The sequence below is a fragment of the Astatotilapia calliptera genome, chromosome 7 (genome assembly GCF_964374335.1).
Source record: "Astatotilapia calliptera chromosome 7, fAstCal68.1, whole genome shotgun sequence".
Classification (NCBI taxonomy): Eukaryota; Metazoa; Chordata; class Actinopteri; order Cichliformes; family Cichlidae; genus Astatotilapia; species Astatotilapia calliptera.
Genome location: NC_137428.1, coordinates 27,977,353 through 28,005,237, shown reverse-complemented (window position 1 = coordinate 28,005,237; position 27,885 = coordinate 27,977,353). Strand labels below are relative to the sequence as shown.

At 42.3% G+C, this 27,885-nt stretch overlaps 1 long non-coding RNA gene across 6 annotated transcripts; it reads left to right on the top strand.

The window, feature by feature from the left end:
- The first annotated feature begins 11,426 nt into the window (after positions 1–11,426).
- Positions 11,427–19,842, top strand: LOC145430043 (uncharacterized). Of its 6 annotated transcripts, XR_013910428.1 has the most exons (12): positions 11,427–11,496; positions 11,623–11,712; positions 11,801–11,920; positions 11,999–12,945; positions 13,095–13,263; positions 14,250–14,636; positions 14,682–14,747; positions 14,898–14,986; positions 15,102–15,213; positions 15,304–15,404; positions 15,491–15,561; positions 16,062–19,842. It is a non-coding gene; the product is annotated as an uncharacterized LOC145430043 (long non-coding RNA). The 6 variants fall into 6 exon arrangements; XR_013910427.1 differs by having other exon boundaries at positions 11,429–11,496; positions 14,898–15,213; XR_013910426.1 differs by having other exon boundaries at positions 11,429–11,496; positions 11,999–12,346; positions 12,494–12,945; positions 14,250–15,213.
- Positions 19,843–27,885: the final 8,043 nt, after the last annotated feature.

The following is a 27,885-nucleotide window of genomic DNA, read 5'->3' as shown; positions in this document are numbered from 1 at the left end:
GGGAAAGGGTAAACCGATTCATTAGGGTCATTAGGTGGACACCCTGCGTCCTCAGTGTTTTGTTGATGTTATGCCCACAACACTTCCTGAGGGCTCAACAGCAAAACCTGTTGTCCCAGATGTGCCCCCCCCCCCATGCTATTACCCCTCAATGGTCATCACACTGCCCACTTGTAATTCTTTCTAGTATTTAAGAAGATGACCACAAAATAAGGTCTGACCTGAGATTAGTTTTTATTATCTCTGTTGGAAACACTAGTTTGTCATCGAGGTTGACCTGCAACTTCCAGTTAAGAAGGCTGATAATTTCACTGGGCATTCTCCTGCTCGCACAAAGGCAATGGTAATGGGCAGGCATTGGAGTGCATTGGTGGCAGATCTTCTTCCTTCTAGGATACATGGCAGTTGTCTCAAAACCTGGTTGTTCTCCAGGTATGGTGGCCTTGGGACAGTCAGCCAGTAAGGATCTGCCTAGAGTTGCTGAAGTTTGGCACAAACCACAAGTAGGATCTTTTTGGGGGTGTAGGAATTACATTATTGGTGGTTCTGATTTTAAAGCTGATTCTGGTTCATTGTGACTCCCAGAAATCTTTCTAGGTGAAGTTTCGATGTTCCAGGTTTTCCCACTTTGTCTCCTGGCCCTGATTGGATTGTATAACTGCCTTTCTGCATCGTTCTCGACCTTCTTGACACCAAACCTGTTCAATTACCAGTCTTCTTGTCTGGATGGATGCAAAAATCTGATCAGAATCTGAATCAGAAAGACTTTATTGATCCCCAAGGGGCAATTAAGAGTGTGTGTGTGTCCTGATGTGTGGAGAGTGGGAAGACAAGATTATTTCCAGATGATGAAAAGTGAGACTTTGGATGGGTGGCTGATACACTTGGAGCCTGAAGCAGGAAGATAGAAGACCAAGGTAAGTTAAGGGGAAAAAAGCTAAACTGAGCCAAACTAGATATCACTAAAGTTTCTGTAATAAATTGATGTGAGTGGGTGTTGATCCAGGCCTTTTGTTTGCAAGATGGGGTCCTAAGATGGGAGGCAGGTGCATCAGCCAGTGTTTCAGCCAGCAGGTAGGACCCTCTTCTAGGAAGACCTTGTAGGCAGGTGGGTACCATGTACATGAAGCAGGGACAGAGGAGAGAAAGACAGAGAGCGGCAGAAAAAAAGAGAGAAGGAAAGAGCCAGGCCACCAAAAAAAAAAAAAAAAATCAAATAGGATGTAAATAAGGTGGTAAATAAGGAAAGGTTGGAGATTACTCAGAGTTATTCATCTAGGAACCAGGAATGTTGGTTCCTAGTTGTAGTCCACATGATACCTCTGATCCACACAAATCCCAAGACCCATGGTTCCACAGAAGAACAATGGCAACACCATCAGTATACCTGTTGCAACCATTTTCTCACATGACTAATGTAGGTCATGTAATACAATTCATTCAGCCCACCTTCCTCCACGGGCACGTTCTAATACTTGCATGTCCTTTCACAGATGTCCTAACACAAGTCAAACACAGATTTGAAATTTTCAGCAATTTGTTCTTCATTTGCTCTTCTTTAGGATCAAGACATGAGCTAGTCTTTTCTCCCCACCATTCAGCTGTGGAGACCCAAAACGCTGCTGCCAGATCACTAGTTTTCCTTTTTTGGACTACTTTTGATAGGGACTAACACCGCTGCACCGACCCACTCACATCCCTATTAGACTTTGACCCTTGTCAAAGTTCCTCCTTGCTCTTGTCCATTTTTCTTGCTTTCAAAACATCAGCTTCAAGAACTGTTCATCTGTTGCTTGGTATATCCTATCTCTTGACAGGTGCCACTCTTGTTCTACTTCACTTGTCACTGTTTTTTATATTGTGGCCAACAGATCTATACTGCATGTTTGCCTGGGCTGGAAGAGAGATACAGAGATACTTAAGCCAGTAGACGCTCATTGAAGTTTTTCTTTTCCTATTTTGTTTAATCTCCCTTAGAAACAACTAAAATATTTGCTACTCGGAGCTGTAAGACTGTTAAACAATGCAGTCAAGTTAAAAACTCCTACCACCGTGTGAGTCAACATTTCTCTGAACGTTATCGAGAATAAAAGGGAAAGAAAATATTGTTTAAAAATGGTTAAAAGATTTAAGTGTTGGAAACTAGTGCATTATACTGCACAGGTTTTCCAGTAACAGTTGGGTCTTCTGGTTGTCACTGTAAGCCGGCTATGGCAGGGACAACAGTATGCTCTTTTGCATACACAAAAGCAATATCAGAGGGACTTTATGCATTTTAACAGCTGGATATCTTTCACTTTTAAAATATGCCATTTAATTACTGACTGGCAGCGTTCTTTTAATATAGTCTTGCTATGCTTTAACACAACATACTGTATGTTGTTGGTGATACATACATTTAAATAGACTCTGAGTCCTGGTTATTACTATTGTGGCACATATAGAAACTGTAAGAAAACTAGATTATTCTAGTGGACATTGTGCTTTGAGAAAAATTAATTACCTGTATAAATATATTCACATCTAAAGCCAGCATATTTACATTTTACTGTTCACATAACATAATGGAGTTAGGGGAAATGTATTTGCCACTGAAGGCTTGTGATAGAAATATATGCTCTACCCAAGAGTGCTGATAACAAACTCTAAAACTGTTTGTGTGTTTTCTGTTTCCTCCTGCTGGCATTGTTTATTTTGAAGCTCTTCGACTGGGAAAGCGTTGGCCAACATTTTTTCATCTGACTCTACACAAAACAAACACACACTTGGATTACAACTATGCCTACTTAGCACGTGAACAATAGCAGACAGAAGAAAACTAGCTGCGTCCAATTTTGTTGGACTGCTTTAACCCTAATCTATCCAAGGAATGCTGACTAAATTTGCTGTGTACAATTTTTTTTTTTTATTGTAGTTGCAATTGAAGCAGATTTAGAAATACGTTTTGTGTGTCCACACTTACAAGGCAAATACTGAGATGCAGTCTACAGCACTTTTTTCAAACCTCAGGTGATTTTTTTGTAAGTATCAGACCCATTAAACACTGACAGGGTAAGAAGCTTCCAGGCAAATCTTTTCTTTTTAATTTAACAGATGTTTGACAGGTAATGGAAAATATCCATTATTAATGCAGTTTGGGATGACATAGTATATGCTAAAGGGGGCCAGGGAACATTAGCATGAATAATATTTGTCAGCAGGTGACAAGTGCAATGACACTACAAGTTCAGAAGCCATTTAAAAACCAAAACAATAATTTTGCAGTATTACATAAATTACCCTGGTGTACTTAAGAACCTTCACTTTCTGTACAAATATATGACAACAGTGTCAGAAAGTGTGAGAGAATGTGCTTGACAGTGAAAGAGAGAGAGAGAGAGAGAGGGGCATGGGAGAGAGCAAAGATAAAAAAGAGTTGAAGTTTAAGGGCCATAGAGAAAATCATCCATCCATTTTCTTAACCGCTTATCCAATTCAGTGCCACAGGGGGGTTGGAGTCTATCCCAGCTGTCACTGGCCAAAAGGCACGGTACATCCTGCACTACTCCAGGGCCAACACAGAGAGGCAGATGGACTGTCATTTATACTCTCAGTCACACAAGTAGCCCAATAAGAATCACCAGTTAACCCAACATCCATGTCTCTGGACTGTGAACCAGGAATCCTCTTCCTGTGAGACAACAATACTAACCATTGCACCAACATGGCAAATGCAGAATTGGCAACCCAGTGCGGGGCCATTTAATCTGACGCAAAGCAACAACATATTTCTCAGTCTCCTTCTCACTCTCTCTCTCCCCCTCTCTCTCTCTCTCTCTCACTCACACACACACACACACACACACACACACACACACACACACACACACACACACACACACACACACACACACACACACACACACACACACACACACTCATTTTCACATCTTAATGAGGACATCTAATTGCCATAATGCTTTCCCTAGGTACTTACCCTAACCTTAACCATCAAAAATAAATGCCTAAACCTAACCATAACCTAATTGTAACCCTGACCCTAAAACCACATTTTGAGTCTCAAAAATTCCTACAAACTTGTGGGACAGGCATTTTGTCCTCATAAGTTACTGTTGGTCCCAATACGGTCCCCACAAGTATAGTGGCATGCCAGTTTTTTCTGTCCTCACAAAGATGTTTAAACATGCGCGAGCACACACACACACACAACCCCGTTCAGCTATCTTAGTGAGGACCTTCATTGACATAATGGTTTCCCTAGCCCCTAACCCTAACCATTAACCCCTAACCCTATACCTAACCATAAACTAATTGTAACCCTGAGGTGTGTGTGTGTGTGTTCCTGTCTAGCTATCATTGTGAGGACCAAAATCTGCATTCTACTATACTTGTGAGAACCAACAGTCACTTGTGAGGACACACTCGCTGGTCCTCACAAGTTTGAAGGCCTTTTTCAGGCTCAAAAAGTGGTTAGCTTAACAAAACAGTTTCCCACTTTGCCTCACTAGATGGCGATGTGTCTGGATCATGTTTACGTATCGTTTCTTTGCATGATACAGCTTCTGCCTGCATTTTTGGAAGGGTTCCTGAGTCTGTGAGGTCATTTCCATGACAGAATCATGCTTGCTTTTATTGCAGTGCTGTAGAGTGGCCAATGATCACAGGCGTCTAATATTGATTTTCAGTCTTCCCATATGGAAAAGAAATAGTAAAAACTTATATGTGATTACTCATGAAAGTGGCCACTTTCATGAGTAAATCATATAAGGCTTACATGATTTACTCATGAAAGTGGCCACTTTCTCATTACTTTCATACATTGTTTTAGTAAGTATCCAAAACATACAAGTTCCATCCATCCATCTTCATCCGCTTTGTCCGGGGCCGGGTCGCGGGGGCAGCAGCCTAAGCAAAGAGGCCCAGACCTCCCTCTCCCCAGCCACCTCCTCCAGCTTATCCGGGGGAATACCAAGGCGTTCCCAGGCCAGCCGAGAGATATAATCTCTCCAGCGTGTCCTGGGTCTGCCCCGGGGCCTCCTCCCGGTGGGACATGCCTGGAACACCTCACCCAGGAGGCGCCCAGGGGGCATCCTTGTCAGATGCCCGAACCACCTCAGCTGGCTCCTTTCGATGTGGAGCAGCAGCTGCTCTACTCTGAGCCCCTCCCGGATGGCCGAACTTCTCACCCTATCTCTAAGGGAGAGGCCAGCCACCCTTCGGAGGAAGCTCATTTCTGCCGCTTGTATCCGCGATCTCGTTCTTTCGGTCACTACCCACAGCTTGTGGCCATAGGTGAGGGTAGGGACGTAGATCGACCGGTAAATTGAGAGCTTCGCTTTTACACTCAGCTCCCTCTTCACCACGACGGACCGGTGCAGCGTCCGCATTACTGCAGCCGCAGCCCCAATCCGTCTGTCGATCTCCGGCTCCCTTCTCCCATCACTCGCGAACAAGACCCCGAGATACTTGAACTCCTCCACTTGGGGCAGGAACTCATCCCCGACCCGGAGTGGGCACTCCACCCTTTTCCGGCTGAGAACCATGGCCTCAGATTTGGAGGTGCTGATCCTCATTCCCGCTGCTTCACACTCGGCTGCGAACCGTTCCAGTGCGAGCTGGAGGCCCTCACCCAATGAAGCCAACAGAACCACATCATCTGCAAAAATCAGAGATGAGATTCTGAGGCCACCAAAGCGAAAGCCCTCCGCCACTTGGCTGCGCCTAGAAATCCTGTCCATAAAAATTATGAACAGAACCGGAGACAAAGGGCAGCCCTGGCGGAGCCCATCACCCACCGGGAACGAGTCCGACTTATTGCCCGCAATGCGAACCAAGCTCTTGCAACGGTTGTATAGGGATCGAATGGCCCGTAGCAATGGGCCAGACACCCCATATTCCCGCAACACCTCCCACAGGACACCCCGAGGGACACGGTCGAATGCCTTCTCCAAGCCCACAAAACACACGTAGACTGGTTGGGCAAACTCCCATGCACCCTCAAGTATCCTGGAGAGGATAAAGAGCTGGTCCAGTGTTCCGCGACCAGGACGAAAACCGCATTGTTCCTCCTGTATCCGAGGTTCGACTAACGGACGAACTCTCCTTTCCAGCACCCTGGCATAGACTTTCCCAGGGAGGCTGAGGAGTGTGATCCCCCTGTAGTTGGAACACTCCCTCCGGTCCCCTTTCTTAAAGATGGGGACCACCACCCCGGTCTGCCAGTCCACAGGTACTGCCCCTGATCTCCACGCAACATTGCAGAGGCGTGTCAACCAGGACAGCCCTACAACGTCCAGAGCCTTCAGGAACTCGGGGCGGACCTCATCAACACCAGGGGCTCTGCCACCAAGGAGTTGTTTAACTGCCTCAGTGACCTCGCCCCCGGAAATTGGCGGGTCATTCCCCTCATCCCCAGACTCTGCTTCCTCCTCGGAAGACGTGTCAGTGGGATTAAGGAGGTCCTCGAAGTATTCCTTCCACCGCCTGACAATTTTCTCAGTCGACGTCAGCAGCGCTCCGCCAGCACTATACACAGTGCAGGTAGAGCACCGCTTTCCCCTCCTGAGACGTCTGACGGTTTGCCAGAATCTCTTCGAGGCAGTCCGAAAGTCTTTTTCCATGGCCTCTCCGAACTCCTCCCACACCCGAGTTTTTGCTTCAGCCACTGCCCGAGCCGCATTCCGCTTGGCCTGTCGATACCTGTCGGCTGCCTCCGGAGTCCCACAGGCTAACCAAGCCCGATAGGACTCCTTCTTCAGCCTGGTGGCTCCCTTCACCTCTGGTGTCCACCATTTGGTTCGGGGATTACCACCACGGCAGGCACCAACCACCTTGCGGCCGCAGCTCAATGCAGCAGCTTCGGCAATGGAGACGCTGAACATGGTCCATTCAGACTCAATGTCCCCAGTCTCCCTCGGAATGCTGTTGAAGCTCTGCCGGAGGTGTGCGTTGAAGATCTCGCGGACTGGGGCCTCTGCTAGACGTTCCCAGCACACCCTCACTACGCGTTTAGGTGCACCAGGTCTGTCCAGCGTCTTCCCCCGCCACCTGATCCAACTCACCACCAGGTGGTGATCAGTTGACAGCTCAGCCCCTCTCTTTACCCGAGTGTCCAGAACATATGGTCGCAGGTCTGCTGATACGATTACAAAATCGATCATCGACCTACGGCCTAGAGCGTCCTGGTGCCACGTGCACTTATGGACACTCTTATGTTCGAACAGGGTGTTCGTTATGGCCAAACTGTGATTAGCACAGAAGTCCAATAACAGAGCACCGCTCGGGTTCAGATCAGGGAGGCCGTTCCTCCCAATCACTCCCCTCCAGGTCTCGCTGTCGTTACCCACGTGAGCATTGAAGTCTCCCAGCAGGACAACAGAGTCTCCAGGTGGAGCACCCTCCAGCACCCTCCCAGGGACTCTAAGAAGGCTGGGTACTCTGAACTGCCACTCGGCGCATAAGCGCAGATGACAGTCAGGACCCGTTCCCCGACCCTAAGGCGCACGGAACAAACCCTCTCGTCCACCGGGAAAAACCCCAACGTACCGGCAGCAAGCCGAGGGGATATTAGGATACCCACCCCAGCCCGCCGCCTCTCACCAGGGGCAACTCCAGACTGAGACAGAGTCCAGCCCCTCTCCAGGAGACTGGTTCCAGAGCCCAAGCCATGTGTAGAGGTGAGCCCGACTATATCTAGCCGGTACCTCTCAACCTCACGCACTAACTCAGGCTCCTTCCCCACCAGAGAGGTGAGATTCCATGTCCCTATTGCCAGTCTTGGCAGCCGGGGGTCAGTCCGCCAGGGCCTCCGCTCCTGGCCGCCACCCGGCACACAATGCACCCGACCCCTATGGCGCCTCCTGCGGGTGGTGGGCCTGCGGGAGGATGGGCCCATGTCTCCTCTTCGGGCTGTGCCCAGCCGGGCCCCATGGACTAAGGCCCGGCCACCAGACGCTCGCCCTCGGGCACCCTCCTCGGGCCTGGCTCCAGGGCGGGGCGGTAAACTGTTCCCTCGGTGTCCTTTTCATAAGGGTCTTATGAATCGCTCTTTGTCTGGTCCCTCACCCAGGGCCAATTTGCCATGGGAGACCCTACCAGGGGGCAAAAGCCCCCAGACAACATAGCCCCTGGGATCCCTGTGACACACAAACCCCTCCACCACGATAAGGTAGCGATTCAAGGAGGAGCAAAACATACAAGTTTCATTATATAATTTTTCAAGGGATCTTATATCTGTTTTCACTCTTATATGCTTTTCATACAAGTTTCACACAAGACAGATACAAACTTTATAAGATTTATATGTATCTTTTCCATATGGGTTGTCCTTTGCACACAGAGATTTCTCCAAACTGCCTGAATCTTTCGATGATGTTACGTTGGTAAACAGCTACCAAACTTCACTTCTGAGAAACTCTTTTTATAACAACTCATGTTATACTGAATTTTTTATGTTATTTGGAAATAGTAGTTTAAATACAAATGCAAAGATTCAAATAAATGGTGTTGACACTGAAAGAGTCAGTGAAAATAAATTTCTGGGGGTAATAATAGATGAAAAACGTAACTGGAGAGCTCACGTAAGATATATTCATTCCAAAGTATCACGTAGCATTGCAATACTAAATAAGGCAAAACAGGTATTCGACAGAACATCACTTCATATTCTATACTGTTCACTGGTTTCACCATACTTAAGCTATTGTGCAGAGGTCTGGGGCAATAACTATAAAACCACATTACATTCACTTTTTACTCTTCAAAAAAAGCAATTCGAATCATCCACAATGCAGGTTATAGGGAACATACAAACTCACTATTTTTGCAGTCTGAAATAGTGAAAATTGACGATCTAGTGAAATTCCAAACAGCACAAATTCTATTCAAAGCAAAAAATAAAGAACTGCCAGGTAGGGATGGGTACCGGTGTCCGGTGCCATGATGGCACCGGTTCTGACATAAACGGTAGTAACCAGACCGAAAAGCAGCGCACATTTCGGTGCTTTATTTCGGTGCTTTTTTTTCCTGAGCTGTGATACACTAAAAAAAACCCAAAACACTAAAGCTATTTTTTTTTACCTATATGCAAAAAAATACACTGCACCCAAAATATTTCATAGTTCAGCAACACTGATCAATCTAATAAACTTAAACCTACACCATCCTCCCTATTCTGGTATTTTAAAGAGTACTTAGCAGAAATATTAAGCAACCTAACTAATAGGGTTGCAAACTCCCAGCAAAAAAATAAAAATACCCCACCCTCCACCTCATGATGCTTAATCGACGTAATCAACTTTAATTTGATGCAGTGTGGAAAAAAAAATGCACAGAAATAAATTATTTTTCAAGAATAATTAAATAGATTCAACATCTTTCTTCAACAGAACTGCAGACTGCACAGATGGTATCTTCCCAACAGAAAAAGTACTATAGCTTACTAGGGTATATTAGACTTAACAGTTACTATATACAGTAATGGACTTCTATACATTTTACATCAGATTAAAACTTTGGGTGTAAGATTCAGATAATGATTTATTAAAAGCTAGACATTTTAAATGAGAATAAGAAAGAAAAGCATGTCTTTGTGCCCCCCTTTTTCCTGTTAATGCCCTATCGACCCCCTTGGCTAAACTTTGCTAGATCCGCCCCTGCACAGTTACCAGTAGTGATGTGCGATACCACTGATTTCCTTTCCGATCCGATACCAAGTAATATTCAGGGTGGTATCGACAATACTGATCAGATACGGATACTTTATTTATTGTATCTCAAATTATAGCGTTATAATGATTACAGGACATCAGATTACTTGTTCTTATCACTTAATCAGTAGCTGTTTTAGATACGGGCAACACGGCCGGTTGCCCGGGGTGGCACCGTGGTGGGGGGTGGCATCACGGGCATCGGCAAAAAAAAAATAAAAAATTGCTCGTACTCATGCTGCGTGACATCATGCCAGCACATACTGGGAATGGCATAGGCACCGATCGGTTTTCTATTGCCCATTTGCTGGGAGTAAGGGCGCCCTCCGTTTGCGAGGTGCGCCTGCTGCTTGCGGCACAGGGAGGAGAGGCCGGGGCGGCGGGGGATTCTCTGGCTGGCTGGAGCAGCGTCTAATAACCAACTCGCAAAATAAAACAAAATAAAAACAAACCATATAGTATATAGAGAGAGGTTGAGCCCCGGCTCGGACAGTCTCGGTCGTCGTGTCCTTGGGCAAGACACTTCACCCGTTGGTGGTGGTCAGAGGGCCCGGTGGCGCCAGTGTCCGGCAGCCTCGCCTCTCTCAGTGCGCCCCAGGGTGGCTGTGGCTACATCACCAGTGTGTGAATGTGTGTGTGAATGGGTGGATGACAGGTTGTGTAAAGCGCTTTGGGGTCCTTAGGGACTAGAAAAGCGCTATACAACTACAGACCATTTACCATTTAATGCACAATCCTGTGTGTGTGTGTGTGTGTGGGGGGGGGGGGCAGAGGGAGTCTTCGCCCAGGGCACCAAACAGGCTAGGACCGCCACTGCTGTTAATAATGCAGAGTCCATCATATAGAAATAAAAAAACTGAAGTTGTGCGCTATTTGAACACCTTGCCTGCCTGCAGCACTAAAGGACTCCCTGAGAGACGTCTGTCTCGCCCTAGCAGCACCTGTCCCTCTCCTCCTCTTCATTTCGCCTCAATATTCTCGTCATATTCTGTGATATGATTTACTCTGAGGTGTTTGACAAGGTTAGTGATGTTGCCACAACCATACATGCCAACCCTTCCGATTTTTTTCGGGAGAATACCGAATTTCAGTGCCCCTCCCGAAAATCTCCCGGAGCCACCATTCTCCCGAATTTCTCCCGATTTTCCACCCGGACAACAAAATTGAAAAACCATGTCGGGTTATCGGGTTAAACATGATATATAAGTCCCTTTGATAACTTAAAAATGTTATTGTTTGGCTTTTTCAGTGTTTTATTTGTTCGTGAGTAAATCGGTTTGGCTGAGATTAAAGTTATTAGATTAGATTAAATTAAATTTAACTTTATTAATCCCTCGGGAGGGTTCCTTCGGGGTTCTGATACAGATGAATAAATGTCAAACAGAAAATGATTAAACAGAAGAGTTTACGTCAGTGCCCGGTCATATTTTAGATAGAAAGGAGCAGACGGCAGAGCTTCACTTCTTTAGACCGCGAAGGCCGGGTCCTCAGGTGGAAGTAGCCTCTGAATTTGGATACTCCCGCTGTTTCGGGGCCGTCCAATAATAACGGTGACATTTAACGTATTTTGTCCGATAAATAAACACTGTAAAATGTATTTACCCCCCCCCCCCCCCCCCAACAACCCCTTTGAATGTCTCCCTAGTATGACACCTGTTCTGGGAATTTCTCCTACCCCATAAACCGTCCTACCCGTTGTTCCTGAGCATGTGCACAACACAAAAAGGGAAGCTAAGCGCGTCTGGCTGTGATTTCACGCTACTCCGTTGTCATATTTGCAGGAGAATAGGTAAGTAGTAAGTATTAGTACTTTTTTATTGACGTTGATACTTGATTTTTTAAGCCTTTGTGATTGCTTGTCAATATGAAAGTGAAGTCGCTATCTGCTTTCTGCACAAAACTGTCGAATTTGCAGCTTTGGTGAAGTCTGCTGTCAAGTTACTGGACACGTGGTATTTGCACAACACTTTTGAGTCCGCAGCTTCGGTGTTTTAAGGCTGTTTCGGTAATGTCGTTATTTAATAAGTTAAAATATTTGCATTGTTAACTGCACATATTGAAGCTCATAAGAAAATGTTTACTTACAATCGTAGATATGGAGAAGAAGTGGGAAGAGATTTACGCGTTCATTTCTGCGGGCTCCTACCCTTCAGGATATGACAAGGCTCAGAGGCAAAACCTCAGAAGATATGCCTCAAAATTCAAACAAAAGGGTCAGTAATTTATTGTTAATACTAACAACTCATATATGTGGTTAAATTAATTTCTAAATATATATTGTTTTACTGCAGATGGAGAACTCTTTGTTGGAACCAGAAAAGTAGTAAAAACCATGGATGATGCCAGGAAGATATTTCATGAGTTTCATTCATCTCCAATTGGAGGACACACTGGCACACACAAAACGCTAAATGTCCGATAATTTGAAGACGCACACAAAGTATTGTTGCTAAATTGTTTGTTTGTTAGAGAATATGTCATTAAGTGTTTTCGTTTTGTTTTTGTTTTTTTTACAAATGAGAATGTTGAACATTTACGTGAACTCCATAAATATTTTTACCTTAAAGATTCTGGAATGTGACCAGTGTCATGAAGTTGGGAAACCACTGACTGCTGTGCAACCATTGCAGTGTATTCAGGTAAATATTATGCCCCGTTTACCCATCAAACTATGCTTGTAGCTCATATTCATAAAGGCAGGAGGGTTTGCCACCTAATTTTAACCATCAATGTCAATGTGTACATTATACAAATTGTTATTCAAATTATTAATTTGTCCTTGATAGGTGTCTGAAGTGTGGGAACTTATTGGTATAGATCTTACTGGACCTCTTCCTAAAACTTCAAGCGGCTTCCAGTATATACTTACTGCAACTGACTACTTTTCAAAATGGGTTGAAGCTTTCCCATTAAAAACAAAATCTGCATCTGAGGTAGCCCAGCACTTGTGCTCCATTATATATAGACATGGCTGCCCCAAAAGGATTTTGTCAGACCAAGGCAGAAAGTTTGTGAATGAAGTAACTGTTAAATAATTTTCAGTTACATTTTTTAACTTTACTTCACTGGGGTCAAAGATTTTTTCTTGTGTGCTTGTATAAGCAGTATAACCTTGTCCTTATCTGTTGAAGCTCAACTCTGATCTTTGCAAGTTATTGCAAATTGAAAGAAGTGTCACAACAGCATACCATCCACAGACCAATGGTCTAGATGAAAAGACCAATGACAACATAAAAAGGTATGCCTAATTTTTATCTATCAGTTTTTAATAACATTACTTATGTTATTCAAACTTAATTGTTACTTAACAATTTATTAATTTCTTTACTTCTAATTAAACTTTCTGTCTTACTTACTGTCTTTACATATTTCTATGCCTGCATTTAGAGCCCTCCGAAAACTGGTGAATGACCAGCAGAATAACTGGGAGCTGTATCTAGATCCCACCCTGTTTTCACTGCGGTCAAAAGTACACACCACAACAATATACACACCTTTTTTTCTGATGTATGGAAGAGAAGCAGTATTTCCATCAGAAGTGCCTGCTCAAGTGCCGGTGAGTATTTGTCAAATTCTTTCTATGTTAGAACTAAGAATTGAAACCATTTAAGAAAAAAACCCAGTAATGTCTTTATGAATATGATATCATCTTGTTTTAATTGCTAATATCTACAAAATTTTAGATTTCCAACATCATTCTGCCAGACGACAAAAGGTACAGTGACTATGTACAGTCTGAAAGTGAAGCACAACATGCAGTTAAAGAAACTGCACAAGAAAACATTGCGAAGTCACAAGACAAGCAAAAGGTTGCATATGCCAAGCGGGCCCTGAAAAAGTACAAAAATGTTGTGTACAATGTAGGGGATCAAATTCTGCTTCTAAATATGAGGAAACGTGGGCGAAAAGGAGGAAGACTTGAACCGGATTTTTCAGGTCCCTACACAATTGATGACTTCAGTGGAAAATGTGTTAGACTGAAAAACGCTGAGGGAAATACTTTAAAAAGTCTATACAGTATTGGCCACATTAAACCCTATAGAAGAAGCCACCCTGTCCAAGTCTCAACTCCAACTGAACCTGTTGAGAGTAGCACATCTTCTGAGATGTGGCCTTGCAGTCCTCAGCGTCATCATGAAGCGCTGCAAAATAACAGATCCTCTGTCATTCAGTTTGCACCAAAAATAGCTCAGGTAAAATCAGTCCAAGCACCAGAAGAGCTTGTACCAGTGACCCCCCAGAAACCCAGCGTGCAAGAAAAAGGTGGCATAGCTAAAAATCTCATTCTGACCGGTTGGTCAACTGTTGCCAGTTTGGCTAGTCGAATGGATAGAATGTTTTATTTTTTTCTCCCCTCTTACTAATTTTGACCTGTTGGTCCAATTTTGGCTAATTTCTGATTTACATAAAGCTACTCCCCTCTGGCATGTTTATTTTGTTGGCCCTTTGGCCCTTGTCTGCTTGTGGCCCATTGGCCATTGACCGTGATTTTCAAATGGCAACTGTTATTACTAAAGAAACTTATCATATTTTGTTTTTTAGTGAAGTGGCTTTGGGCTGCAAAGGACACCGGGCGTGTGGAGGCAGTGGTTGGGCCATGCAAATTGTATGACTCTTCTTTTCGCACACTGGAGGACAGTGGGTGGCTTTCTGATGAGGTAAGTGAAGTAATCATTTTTGGTCGTAGTGGTGGTCTTTAAAAATAATCTTCTTTTAATCCAAACAGGTCATTGATACATACCTGCACTGCCTCATTAGGAAACAAAAAGGCAAGTAAGAACGTATGCCGGTTATTTCACAAAGGTATTTTATACAATTTTGTAATCTTTTAAAAAAACAAAATCTTGCATTTTTCAGAAACCCGTGTATCAGTTGTCTTGCGTTGTTGCAACCTCTCTGTTTTCTGGGAAGTTTAAATGTGTCAGCAAGGTAATGTAGATGTTAAACCTTTATAAACTTAAAAATATTCCACAGATGTTGTTTCCGGCTGAGGACATTTGGTTGTGCTCACTGAACTCTGGTGCACACTGGATCCTTGTGGTACATGTTCACACCTCATGTGTTTTTTCTCTTTTTTGTTTTACTGTTCTTTTTAGCAGCATATTCTTATTTTGAAAATGCTTACAATTGATTATGTTTACTTAAGTGAGTGTAATACACATATTCTACTAAATACAATTTTTATTTTAGGTTGTCAAAATCTCCTCACAATCTGTACTGCTGTTAGACCCTCTTGGAAATGAAGGTTGTTATGAAAGGAAAGTTATGCGTAACTGGAGGTATTCATCATTCATTAATTTTCTGTTTTGGGTTGTTTGGTTTGTGGGTTTTTTTTTCTTTTTATTTAGAGCAAAATGCTGGCTACATTTTAAAAACTTGTTTTATTTTTATTAGGAATTTTCTGAGGATGAAAGGAAAGGAAGAGTCCCGAGTGGATTGGAAAATGGAGACTCTGCCACACAACAAGCAGATGGACTCCAGCAGTTGTGGAGTTTTAGTGTTGAAGGTATTTAATAAGCAATTGTATTTAATTGTATTTATTGTATTTAACTAGAATTAAGTTAATCAATTCCAATTACTGTAACATATTTTACAGTTTGCCAAACACTACCTTCTGAGTGGAGAGGTTACTGTCCACTCCAGAAGCCATTGGGCTGCAGCGCACTGAAATTGCTTGCGAACTGCTAGAACATGAAAGTAAGTTGAGTCATGTGCTTTTGTATTGCAATAGCACTTTCAGTTTTGTTTAAAAACTGTTAGGTTGAACGCCAGTGTGTTTCTAGGTAATGCTGATGACTACTGTGTGGTTTGTTCCATGCTGGAAGCCGATCCTGAGTCCAGTATGATTGAAATGGTAAAACAAATAAACCACAAATGCAATATACAGTGGCTTGCAATAGTATTCGGCCCCCTTGAACTTTTCCACATTTTGTCACTTTACAGCCAAAAATACAAATCAATTTTATTGTAATTCCACGTGAAAGACCAACACAAAGTGGTGTACACGTGAGAAGTGGAACAACAATCATACATGATTCCAAACAATTTTTACAAATTAATAACTGAAAAGTGGGGTGTGCGTAATTATTCAGCCCCCTGAGTCAATACTTTGTAGAACCACCTTTATCTGCAATTACAGCTGCCAGTCTTTTAGGGTATGTCTCTACCAGCTAGAGACTGGTAGAGACATTGGTCTTTCACGTGGAATTCCAATAAAATTGATTCATGTTTGTGAATGCAATCTGACAAAATGTGGAAAAGTTCATGGGGGCAAGCCACTGTTGTAATTATTTTCTCATCAAATTCACAATGTTGGTTAACACACTTACACCCCCTACCCTTCTCCCTCTTCAGGTGCAGTGCGAGTTTTGTTCCAGATGGGCACATTTTGGATGTGCTCAATATGAGAGCAGCCTGGTCAAACACCTGTGCGACAAATGTGCATAATTTGTACACCGTTTCTTTTTCAGTTCTTTCTCCCTGTGTTCTGTTGGATCTATAAATGTCAAATATATGTATCTGTAAATATATTCAGTAAATACAGTGGGGCAAAAAAGTATTTAGTCAGCCACCGATTGTGCAAGTTCCCCCACCTAAAATGATGACAGAGGTCAGTAATTTGCACCAGAGGTACACTTCAACTGTGAGAGACAGAATGTGGAAAAAAAAAAATCCATGAATCCACATGGTAGGATTTGTAAAGAATTTATTCGTAAATCAGGGTGGAAAATAAGTATTTGGTCAATAACAAAAATACAACTCAAAACTTTGTAACATAACCTTTGTTGGCAATAACAGAGGTCAAACGTTTACTATAGGTCTTTACCAGGTTTGCACACACAGTAGCTGGTATTTTGGCCCATTCCTCCATGCAGATCTTCTCGAGAGCAGTGATGTTTTGGGGCTGTCGCCGAGCAACACGGACTTTCAACTCCCGCCACAGATTTTCTATGGGGTTGAGGTCTGGAGACTGGCTAGGCCACTCCAGGACTTTCAAATGCTTCTTACGGAGCCACTCCTTTGTTGCCCGGGTGGTGTGTTTTGGATCATTGTCATGTTGGAAGACCCAGCCTCGTTTCATCTTCAAAGTTCTCACTGATGGAAGGAGGTTTTGGCTCAAAATCTCACGATACATGGCCCCATTCATTCTGTCCTTAACACGGATCAGTCGTCCTGTCCCCTTGGCGAAAAACAGCCCCATAGCATGATGTTTCCACCCCCATGCTTCACAGTAGGTATGGTGTTCTTGGGATGCAACTCAGTATTCTTCTTCCTCCAAACACGACGAGTTGAGTTTATACCAAAAAGTTCTACTTTGGTTTCATCTGACCACATGACATTCTCCCAATCCTCTGCTGTATCATCCATGTGCTCTCTGGCAAACTTCAGACGGGCCTGGACATGCACTGGCTTCAGCAGCGGAACACGTCTGGCACTGCGGGATTTGATTCCCTGCCGTTGTAGTGTGTTACTGATGGTGACCTTTGTTACTTTGGTCCCAGCTCTCTGCAGGTCATTCACCAGGTCCCCCCGTGTGGTTCTGGGATCTTTGCTCACCGTTCTCATGATCATTTTGACCCCACGGGATGAGATCTTGCGTGGAGCCCCAGATCGAGGGAGATTATCAGTGGTCTTGTATGTCTTCCATTTTCTGATGATTGCTCCCACAGTTGATTTTTTCACACCAAGCTGCTTGCCTATTGTAGATTCACTCTTCCCAGTCTGGTGCAGGTCTACAATACTTTTCCTGGTGTCCTTCGAAAGCTCTTTGGTCTTGGCCATGGCGGAGTTTGGAGTCTGACTGTTTGAGGCTGTGGACAGGTGTCTTTTATACAGATGATGAGTTCAAACAGGTGCCATTCATACAGGTAACGAGTGGGGGACAGAAAAGCTTCTTACAGAAGACGTTACAGGTCTGTGAGAGCCAGAGATTTTCCTTGTTTGAGGTGACCAAATACTTATTTTCCACCCTGATTTACGAATAAATTCTTTACAAATCCTACCATGTGGATTCATGGATTTTTTTTTCACATTCTGTCTCTCACAGTTGAAGTGTACCTCTGGTGCAAATTACTGACCTCTGTCATCATTTTAAGTGGGGGAACTTGCACAATCGGTGGCTGACTAAATACTTTTTTGCCCCACTGTATATACTGTAACTATAATGGAGTGAGTTCATTGTCAAAGTTTATATAGTCAGGTGTTCCAATCACTTCAATAGTGACAGCTGTATAACTTAAGCACCTTGGCATGCAGACTGCTTCTACAAACAAGTGCCAAACCATGCTACTGTTGTGATTATAAACTAGAAGCATACTCTGATAGGAAGAATTACGTGCCAAACCATGCTACCTTTGTTAATATAAACTAGAAGCATAATTCTGACGGGAAGAATTGTGTGCCAAAACATGCTACCTTTGTGAACGTGACCTACAAGCACACTTTAATGGGTAAAAAGAAGTGTCAAACCGAACTGGCTTTATGAATATCAGCTAAAAACATACTCTGATGGGCAAAGTTAAGTGGCAAACCGTCATACCTACTTAAATTGGTGCTGGAATTATTGTTTGGCAGCAGAAATGTGCATAAATTTCGTACCGTAGGACATTTTGCCAAAGTAGGGCAGTTTGTCATATGGCAGCTTAAAATTATCCTACTGGTAGGACGGTTTGCCAAAGTAGGACTGTTTGTCAGGGGACACCGTAAAATTATCCTACGGGTAGGACGTTTTGCCAAAGTAGGATGGTTTGTCAGAACACCACAACACCTCACTCTTGGAGCACTTTTTTGCCACATGTATCGCTAACCACGTCTCAGCTGTTTGTGGAGGTAAAATACGTCCGCACAATTACGCTCAGCCATTGTTGTGCGTGCGCACACCAAGGTGCTGCGAGACATTTATACAGCCGTATTTCGGACATGACTATGAAAGGCGGAAGAGGAAGTAGTTCCTTTGAATGTAGACAATCCGAGTGTTATAGTTTCTTTCCATTGTGTCCCTGTTGATGATAAACTACAAATTTACTCTAAATTACTAAAATATCGATATTTTAATGTGAGAATCGATTCTAGAACATAAATGATTGGCATCGGAGGAATCTATATTTCAGGATCGATCCGCACATCACTAGTTACCAGCCGTCAGCTACATAGAAAAGGATCCTGGTGTAGAAAGTAATATTAAATAAATTCTAACAACAGCTGATCAAGCTTAAACGTGCTGCTGTTGTTCAGCTGCTGGTTTCCTCTTTCTGGTGCAAAGTGGGCCAAAAACAAAGAAGAGAGACGGACTCGCGACAGAAAAGCCGATCAGCTGATCATTAATCAGTTTCAGGATTGAAGCACCAGCAGGAGAAGGGAGGGAGAGAGGCAGTCGCTCCATATATCGGTTGTTAAGCTTAACATGGGAATGTTTTACAAACATTCAGAGATGAACTTACACATTTGCTTTACTTCTCTCTGGGATAACTTCCTCGGAGATGAAATGCCACAGGTTTGGTAGCGAGGCTACAAATACACACAGCCGCTCTATCACGTGATGCATACTGCTGCGAGGTGCTACGGGTATGAGCCGAGTTATGCCGTGTCACAAGTTTTGTGAGGTGCTCTTTTGATATTTAATGGATCGGATTACATTTTTTATTTCTCTCCGATATCCGATCCAGTAATTTATGTCAGTATCAGACAGATGCCGATATGTAATATCAGATTGGTCCATCTCTAATTATAGTATATAGTATATCAGAAATCTGTTCACTATTTTTTGTTACAAATTATATCAGTAAGGAAGCTGACTAAATATTAACTGATAATTTATGGCAAAGGGGTGGGATTAAATAAGTGTTTACTTCTTCCCACTCCCTTTCAACATGTAAATTAATCAGAATGTTTTTTTGTATGTATTTTGTATAGTATTTTTTCTCTCTTATTTTCTTTTCTAAATGTATCTGTATATTGTTCACATGTTGAAATAAATTACCAAATTACCAAAGAAAACCCAAAAAACTTAGTTACAGCCTTGTTCCAATCTTGCTGTGCTTCACATCACAACTTGTTTTTTTTTTTTTTAGATGTGTTGATGCCATTAGATTCAAACTAAGATTTTTATTTTTCACGAAACAGTAAAATGTCTCAGTCTAAACGTTCCATCCATCCATCTGTTTACTTCTGCTTATTAGGAGTCATGTGTCTACGGTGATTTACTGAGCATTTCATAAAAATGGTGGCTGCAGGACAAACTGAAGCAAATTGGTAGAGCGGTGACTGTCAAAATTAGTACAATGCTCTCCTTGCCCATCAGCTGCAATTACTCTACCTTCCCAGGAGTCTAGTTTGATCTCTTTTAGAGACAACATATCTCATCACCACACTGCTGGTGAATGTGTTGCCTTTTGGAAGGCAGTCTAACCGGGTTTTGAAATCAGACAAAGCAAGTTTCAACTACTTAGGTTTCATTTGGACTCTGGCACACAAGTTATCACTACTGAATTTCCAGGGTAGAGAGTAAAGACTTGAGCTGGTCCCTGAGCTTGTCTCTGAAGCTCTGGGTATGAACGCAGAGCTCCAGAGCTTCAGGAGGCTTTAATTAGCTCATCCTTTCAAATGTAATAAGGTGTCTGTTCACATCTGACTCATCAGTCTGTTACAGAAGGAATCAGTCATTGCCAGATGATTCATCTTCCACATCACACTGAGATACTGTGAGCCTAGAGAGCATTTTAAAACTAATATTGTCTGCTCTTGTCACTGAGGGGTTCACATCAGCCATCCCATTTAAGGCTAAGTTATTGAAGAGACTGTGTACAGACAGTTTATCAAACAGTTTACAGTCAAAGTGATACATGCAACTCATAATCGCAGATGAATTTTTAAATTTAAAGATGTTTAGATTAAAATGAACAAAAATTTAAATCATTTTCTTTCAACGAAACTAACACAGGAGCTATTAAGCCATATAAATACTTGACCCCTTAACAACAATCTCCTCCACTCAGAAACACAGCTACTCTGGCTGCTCCCTTATTCCCCAGGGGCCACCACAGTAGATAGCTCCACATGTGTTAAGTTGCCAGAATTGTACACTGGATGTCCCTCCTGATGCAACCCCAAAGGCTTGTGTCTCCTCCTGGGGGTTAAACTGGGTATTTTTTGCTTTTTATGCGAATGTGTAAACCACTACACTCTGGTCCTCCACTCAAGAATCCTGTTCAAAGTCAAAGTCAAAGTCAAAGTCAACTTTATTTGTCGATTCTGCCACATGTACAGGACATACGGAGAATAGAAATTGCGTTACTCTTCAATCCCTACTCTTCAATCCCTGTTAAGCAAACAGTGACTTTTTTTCCCTCAATTTCTGAACACCCTCCACAAAAACTGTTTCCAACAGCAATTTTCTTAGCCTGTCAGTATGGCATTGTGCTGCAGAACAAAGAAACCAGCTAACAAGCCATCATTATCACTTCAGGGACCCAGAATACACATTCCCCTAGGATGCTGAAAAACACAGACGTAAAAACAAAAATATCATTAGGGATTTTAAAAAACCCACCAAACATATATTCCAGAGCAGAGTAGAAGTGTTTTTTCAGCAGAAGGGGTGCATAAAAACCACAGCCCTGTCTGTTTGCGGAGCTCAACAAGACCATTACCACAGGGATTTGCAATGATCAGCTTCACATTGCTACAAATGCTATGATTCATTTTGTCTTAATGAACAATTCATTTGTTTTTCAGGGCTACGCCAGGTCACTTATGGCGGCATCCCATAAGGCTTTATTGTTTACAACTGCAGACAGAGTTGGGTCAAAGACTTCTTGTGTTTCAATGTCAGCAGAATAAAGAAAACAATGCCACAATCAGACCTGCCTTAATTGCAACACTGCAACCCATAAATCACACTGACGCATGGACACATGTAGGAAGACACACACACTTATACACACACAGTGTGTATAAGTGTGTGTGTCTTCTTTTTTTAATATATATACACTCACACAACGACAGGCAAGCATGCATTATACAGTACCATTAGAAATGCACACTGGCCAGCGTACACACAAACTATAGTACTTCATAAGTTTCTTAAACCATAGTGCCTCTTCTGGCTTAAAGATAGATGCAGAATTTTGGCTTAAATTAATGAAAAGAGTAACAACAGGCTTACTTAGGTGTTCAAACATACAGTCAAGTAAATAAATACATTACAGGAGGGTCTTTTTGAATATCTTTTTATATAAATTGTATGTCTGGTAAAATTGCATGCCGTTGTTACATTTTTTTTAGTCTGCTGACTAGATCACCACCTTTAAATTTTAATTACCTAACCCTAAATGACTTTAGGCATGTCAATAATGGTCTAGAATGAAACCTACTCACTATGAGTTATAAATTATAAGTCACTTACCTGACTTATAGAAGTTTGTCCCATGACATCATGTGCACATTGCTGGAGAGATGTCCCCTACATCTGTTGTGAGGGGAAATGTATATTCCCTAATGGTTGGTGAGTAGTGCTTGTAGGTTTCTGGCTGTCAGTAGGTGAAATTGGTCACGAAGAGGGTGCTGCACCAAAAATCTCCTTTGGTTTCTAGAAACTTGTTGGCCTCTTTCTGTAGCCAACATGTTTTTAAATATGCACCTTTTAACTTACAGTGGGGCAAAAAAGTATTTAGTCAGCCACCGATTGTGCAAGTTCCCCCACTTAAAATGATGACAGAGGTCAGTAATTTGCACCAGAGGTACACTTCAACTGTGAGAGACAGAATGTGAAAAAAAATCCATGAATTCACATGGTAGGATTTGTAAAGAATTTATTTGTAAATTAGGGTGGAAAATAAGTATTTGGTCACCTCAAACAAGGAAAATCTCTGGCTCTCACAGACCTGTAACGTCTTCTGTAAGAAGCTTTTCTGTCCCCCACTCGTTACCTGTATGAATGGCACCTGTTTGAACTCATCATCTGTATAAAAGACACCTGTCCACAGCCTCAAACAGTCAGACTCCAAACGCTGCCATGGCCAAGACCAAAGAGCTTTCGAAGGACACCAGGAAAAGTATTGTAGACCTGCACCAGACTGGGAAGAGTGAATCTACAATAGGCAAGCAGCTTGGTGTGAAAAAATCAACTGTGGGAGCAATCATCAGAAAATGGAAGACATACAAGACCACTGATAATCTCCCTCGATCTGGGGCTCCACGCAAGATCTCATCCCGTGGGGTCAAAATGATCATGAGAACGGTGAGCAAAGATCCCAGAACCACACGGGGGGACCTGGTGAATGACCTGCAGAGAGCTGGGACCAAAGTAACAAAGGTCACCATCAGTAACACACTACAACGGCAGGGAATCAAATCCCGCAGTGCCAGACGTGTTCCGCTGCTGAAGCCAGTGCATGTCCAGGCCCGTCTGAAGTTTGCCAGAGAGCACATGGATGATACAGCAGAGGATTGGGAGAATGTCATGTGGTCAGATGAAACCAAAGTAGAACTTTTTGGTATAAACTCAACTCGTCGTGTTCGGAGGAAGAAGAATACTGAGTTGCATCCCAAGAACACCATACCTACTGTGAAGCATGGGGGTGGAAACATCATGCTATGGGGCTGTTTTTCGCCAAGGGGACAGGACAGGACGACTGATCCGTGTTAAGGACAGAATGAATGGGGCCATGTATCGTGAGATTTTGAGCCAAAACCTCCTTCCATCAGTGAGAACTTTGAAGATGAAACGAGGCTGGGTCTTCCAACATGACAATGATCCAAAACACACCACCCGGGCAACAAAGGAGTGGCTCCGTAAGAAGCATTTGAAAGTCCTGGAGTGGCCTAGCCAGTCTCCAGACCTCAACCCCATAGAAAATCTGTGGCGGGAGTTGAAAGTCCGTGTTGCTCGGCGACAGCCCCAAAACATCACTGCTCTCGAGAAGATCTGCATGGAGGAATGGGCCAAAATACCAGCTACTGTGTGTGCAAACCTGGTAAAGACCTATAGTAAACGTTTGACCTCTGTTATTGCCAACAAAGGTTATGTTACAAAGTATTGAGTTGTATTTTTGTTATTGACCAAATACTTATTTTCCACCCTGATTTACGAATAAATTCTTTACAAATCCTACCATGTGGATTCATGGATTTTTTTTTTCACATTCTGTCTCTCACAGTTGAAGTGTACCTCTGGTGCAAATTACTGACCTCTGTCATTATTTTAGGTGGGGGAACTTGCACAATCGGTGGCTGACTAAATACTTTTTTGCCCCGCTGTAGAAGGCAGCGTTCTCTGTTTCCAGTTTGAAAAACACTTTCAAGTTTTACTACTTTTTGGCTAATAGTTTGTGAGTAATGACTTGCTGTCTACCATGCAAACAATGGTTTGCCAGTGGTTGTCTGGTGATGTATCTGACTAGTCTTTAGGCTTGTGTAACTCAGGCTTTAGCAACCGATTTCCCAGCAGCTACCATGAACCTCGAGCAACTACTCATCAACCAGTTGGGGAAAAGTTTTTTCCTGTTGGTTGCTAGAGCGATCGTGGCTCAAGAGTTGGGAGTTCGCCTTGTAATCGGAAGGTTGCCGGTTCGAGCCCCGGCTTGGACAGTCTCGGTCATTGTGTCCTTGGGCAAGACACTTCACCCGTTGCCTACTGGTGGTGGTCAGAGGGCCCGGTGGCGCCAGTGTCCAGCAGCCTCGCCTCTGTCAGTGCGCCCCAGGGTGGCTGTGGCTACAATGTAGCTTGCCATCACCAGTGTGTGAATGTGTGCGTGAATGGGTGGATGACTGGATATGTAAAGCGCTTTGGGGTCCTTAGGGACTAGTAAAGCGCTATATAAATACAGGCCATTTACCATTTACCATGGTTGCAGACCATGTGTGACTTATGCCCTTACTCGCTTGCACCACCTTGACACAATGATTGTCACACATCCAAAAAGGGAAGACAGCACTCATATGTGTGCAAAGGCTCATGTTTCCAGTGGGTTACCAGCTGCTCTTTGACAATGGATTACAGCAAATCTCAGTGTAGGCATTCATGGTTAGACCCTGAATTTACGCCACACTGAACTTGGTATCTTGGGTTTCAAATAAAACAACTGGTGGACAGATTATCATGAAAATGGATGCATACAGTTATCAGACCCCTTTCAGTGTTTATTTATTTGCTGATCCACTGACTTTTTACCATCAGTTTCAACTTACTTTATTACAAAATACCTAAACCTAATCATACAAATCCCATCATCCTCAGCTGTAATGGGCTACATTACACCCACTCAACATGACAATTTTAGCATTGCGGCTTCTGTTGACTCGTATCATAGACTTGCTTTGTTATAGTCAATCCTTTTGCAGTCAAAACGATTGGTCAGCAGGAATATTTTATATATTTAGGATAGGAATCAAGGCCATGCATGGACAAACATAGACCTTACTTCATATTACAGACTTTGTATTGGAGCAGTTTTCAGCTGTGCAACTGCTTATACCAGCTAGCCAGCCTACATGTCAAAGAAACAAAATGGTAAGGAGAAGGGAAGAAGAGAGGGTCATGTTGAGGATTGTTGGCATAGCAACGGTGGGGAAAATGGAATGGGATAACAAGTGATGTATCTGCAAAATGAATGTCAGTGGAGATGGTTCGTGATAGTGAAAAGGTTCTGTTCCATTATACCTGACAGGTGCTCCTAGTTATTTAGTTAGCTAGAGTAGAGACCCTGAGATTCCTGTGTCAGCAAGAAGAGTACCTGGCACTTCAGCATACAAAGGACAAAGGCAGAAGTATAAGTCTCAGACTAAAGCGAATATGGAAGTGGAAGTTCAGGTAGAAGTGTGGCAGTGCAGGCTGTTTGTGGTCCAGTGTGATAACAGTATCCTCTGATGTGGTAGACAGATTTTGTTCTGACTGACTGAATTGTTCCTCTGTTTTACCTACAGATAGGTAAAAGAACCAGAAAGTGCTAAATATAAAAAAGCAAAATAAGCGCATGATACCCCCAATTTTGTACATCTGCTGCAATGTATTGAATTAATCTAAAAGCACATCATTCATGAGGTCTATAAATGAAAATGTTTACATCCTTTCCTGATATGCACAGGTCCTCTGGGTTTATTGTGTGGATGCTTAAGCATCCACACTATTGAGTTCCTGTTTCTCTTTATTCTTTATTATTCTTAGGACTTCCGTACACTTTTCGCCGTTTAACTACTTCCACAGTTTTTGTGCTATTTTCACCGTTCAAACTTTAAACTATTCAGCTATTTTTGCTAATTCCTGCTATATCTTTTGGTATTTTTAACTATTATACTTTTTAAAATATTCCACTTTTTTCCTTTAATTTGTCCCATTGAAATGAATGGGAAACTTCAGCAATTCTGCTAAAATTTGCTTGTTTTTGAAACTTAACTACTTCCTCATATTTTCACCTAGAACAACCATTCAAACTTTAAAATGTTCACAAATTATTGGGCTATTCAGGTATGATTCAGCTTTTTCAAATCTTTTACTGTTTTACTTTTATGCCTCTTAAAGTTTTGAGTTGCAAAATTGTGATTTTTCACAAAATACATGTGTTGTTATGGTTGCTATGCTCTTGGCTTCCAGTGTGCCACTGAAGGTTTTGCAATTTTCACTTCATGTCCGAACAACTTCCTGCTACTTGCTCAATTTTCACTCAACTTCCACAAATTATACATCAAAACGTAGGTATTTTTGATGGCTTTCAGAAAATGTCACCATCATTGTTGTGGGATTTATAGAATTTTTGCAAATCTCCTCAGACTAACACAATGTCAGAAAACTCTCCATATAAAGTGAATGGAGAGCTTGTTCAAAATCACCGCTGGATTTCTGTAATGAGAGGCATATTCGAATCGTCATATCTCCTTAACGAAGGAAAGTTAAGACATGAGGCTTGTCCCCGAATATCTTCAGACACCCCTGACGCTCACAATTCAAGAATTTCTTTCTCACCTATTACCGTTCTGAAATGAGTTGGACTTGTTTGAGGGTAGGAAATTCGTCCTTCGCTCAGATTTCTTCAGATTTCAAACTGTGGAAATGAACCACTTTTTTCTCTCGTCATAACTTTTTGTTGGATTTCCACAGAGACCTGAAAATTTCCATGATTGTTCACCAAAGCCTGCTGTCTCTTACGGTGAAAGAATGATATCGATACTCCAAATAGATTTCAAGTTACAAAGCGTTGTTTGAGGGCAAGTCAAGGCAGTTTTTGCTTCGCTCTACTCAGTTATGGTGCATTAGAAGTCAAATATCTTTAATAATTCATATTTTAATGATAAATTGTAAACACTGGAAGATTCCCCCATCTCTTCTGAACAAAACGGTGTAAGAATGACCGCTCTAGCCCCTACGGTTTGGAAATTATGGTCATTTGTTTGAGGGTAGTCGTCACTATGAGAAATAGGCTGCAATAATCCTGTGCCTCTCTGTGCTGCGTGTGTAAAAAGAGGCACATGTTTTGGCGGGAAAAAGTACACAGGCTCTCTGATTGGTGGATTCAAATTCAGCAGCTCCCAGGCTGACCTAGAAACGTACTTCTCTCTCCCTGTGCATTTTTTTGCTGATTTTTTTCATTTAACAAGTATATTTGAGGGACCCTCAGCATGTTCAGCATTTTTTCAGCTGTCCATTTTGCTTTTCCAATTTTTCTGTTTAACTTATTACTATTGTGCTAAATAATACTATTTCTGCTATTTTATAAGATTTGTGCCTAATATAGTATTTCTGCTAAATTACAATATTTCTGCTTTTTATACTATTTGTGCTCAAACATAGTATTTCTGCTAAATGTAATGTTTATGCTTAATCATCCTATTTCTGCTTTTTATGGGATTTGTGCTTAATATAGTATTTCTGCTAAATTATAGTATTTCTGCTTTTTATAGTATTTGTGCTAAAACATAGTATTTCTACTAAATGTAGTATTTATGCTTAATCATACTATTTCTGCTTTTTATGGGATTTGTGCCTAATATAGTATTTCTGCTTTTTATAGGATTTTTGCTCAAACATAGTATTTCTACTAAATGTAGTGTTTATGCTTAATCATCCTATTTCTGCTTTTTATAGGATTTGTGCTTAATATAGTATTTCTGCTAAATTATAGTATTTCTGCTTTTTATAGTATTTGTGCTAAAACATAGTATTTCTACTAAATGTAGTATTTATGCT